The sequence below is a fragment of the Geospiza fortis genome, unplaced genomic scaffold, assembly GCF_000277835.1.
Source record: "Geospiza fortis unplaced genomic scaffold, GeoFor_1.0 scaffold29, whole genome shotgun sequence".
Lineage (NCBI taxonomy): Eukaryota > Metazoa > Chordata > Aves > Passeriformes > Thraupidae > Geospiza > Geospiza fortis.
Window position 1 is genome coordinate 4,468,758 of NW_005054349.1, and position 2,191 is coordinate 4,470,948.

A 2,191-nucleotide genomic window follows, 5' to 3' on the forward strand; every position below is an offset into this window, starting at 1 on the left:
GGAGCCCCCGCAGCCCGGCCCGGCCAGCGCACAAACCACGCACCCGCAGGTTTCCAGCTATTTTGTTTTTCTTTCGTAAAAATGTTTATTTAAACCTTTTGGTTTTTTTTAAATTTTTTTTTCCTTTTACAACAATAAAATATTGCGTCAATATAAACCCCTTGACTAAAACTGGTCGACAACCAAACGTTACAGCCACTCGTGTGTTTCGTTATTATTTTTATCCGACACCCATTTAGGCTTCTTTTTTTTGTTGTTTCTTTCTGAAACGTTTTTTTCTTTCTTTTTTTTTTAAACATAATGCGGAATTTATTGAAAATAAATAATTGTTGGCAACTGCAATAGGCAATTTTGGATAAAATAGTTGAAAAAAGCAACCTTTAATGAAAATAGCGTTTATTATACATCAGTTACTAAATGAATAAACTAAATGATCTTTCTTTAAATTAATAACTTCCAAAAAACGTTTAATATACAAAACTGTACAGTTATAAAGTTGGCAGAAATAGGCAGGTCCTCAGTGTCGAGTTTTTTTTTTTCTTTTTCTCTTAATTTCTTTTTTTTTTTCCTATTTTCTTTTTTTTTTTTGCTCTGAGACTGGGCTTTTTAACCTGGTGCCACCAGCAGTTAGTAAAAATTCCTGAGGGAGATTTTCCCTAGAACATAATGCAAGCAGAAACAACTGCAGAGCTGCAGGCAGCTCCTTCAAAAACAAGACAGCATTTGTTAGTCAACTGGAATTCAGCATGAGCAGCCTCTAGGGCAGTGTCGCTTAGGCAGAGAGAGGAAATGTGGATTTCAGTGGTGCTGGCACACCTGCTAAGTGCAGAACAGGGCATCTCTGGTGGAAAGAGCCAGGAATAGACACAAACTGGCCATTTCTTCCCCTTGGTTTTTGCCCTGAAGACATAGTCCACGTTCAGGTGACAAAATGCTGTCAGATTTCTGAAGGAAGAATTTTGAATCTGATGTTGTGTGATCTGGGTGTAGTGCCTATAAAAACATCTGTGAAATACACTTTTGAGTCAGACAGCTACTGTGTGCGTCGGTGATTATTATGATTTTTTTTTCTTCCCCCCCCTCTCCCTGCCCTCCCCCTTAGAAAAGCTTTTCCACAAATCCAGCATCTCCCTGCGACGCGGAAAGAAGCTCAGCGTGAACCAAATGCGGGCGTTTTCTGTCCTCTTCCCTCCCTCCCTTCCTCCCTCCCCCCGACACCTCATTCCTCTTCACTATCGAAACAAAATACAGAGAAACCGATTTCCGAAGCGAAAGCGCAGAAGGATAAAGGTGTTTTACTACAGACCTCTCAGTCTGGCGCTGATTAAAAAGCCCAACTCATCTTCGGAAAGAAAAAAGACTGGCAAATGCCACGGGTTTGGTTGTGATGCTTAATTTCGGGTAAATCTCCTAGAAATAATTATTTTATATATTTATATATATAATTATTTTTTTTCCTTGCGAGAAGAAGGGAGGGGGGGAGGTCAGGCTTGTGACCCGACCGTTTTACGGTGTTGGGAAGTTCTTGAAAAGGAAGAAAAAAAGCTGCAACAAATAAGCCCGTTCTTCACATCGGTGCGGGGCTCCGCGGGGCTCCGCGGGCGCGGAGGGAGCCCCATCTCCTCGGGGGGGCTGAGGAAGGGCCGCGGCCGCCCTGCCCCGGCCCCGCTCGGTGACATTGCCGGTGCCTGGGGAAGGGAGGAACGTTTGGACTGCTCAATTCGATACAAATTAGGTCACAAATATTGTGTACAGTTTGTAGTAAAACACCTCAGACATTTAAAAACGCTATATAAGTCTTTAAAAATGCAAAACTAGTCTATTGTAAAACAGATTCACCTGAAATACAGCTGATATAACCAAGGCGCTGGAAGGTTATTCATAGGCACACATCTGTCTTTCCTTTTCTGTCGGGTTTTTCGTTCTCTTTTTTTCTTTTCATTTTCTATTTTTCCGTGGGTTTTCCCTTTTTTTTCTTTTTTTCTTTTTCTCGGTTTTTTTTTTTCCTTCCTTTTTGTTTGGGTTTTGTTTTGCGGTGGGGTTGGTGAGGGTTTTTTTTTTTTTGTGTCTTTTGTTTTTTTTTTCCTTCATCCTAGCGGAGACCGAAAACAAACCTTGTCTGCGAGTAAACACCGTGTGTGACCAGGTCGGAGAGAGGAAAAAAAAAATATTGCCGAGGCGGCGGGGGGCG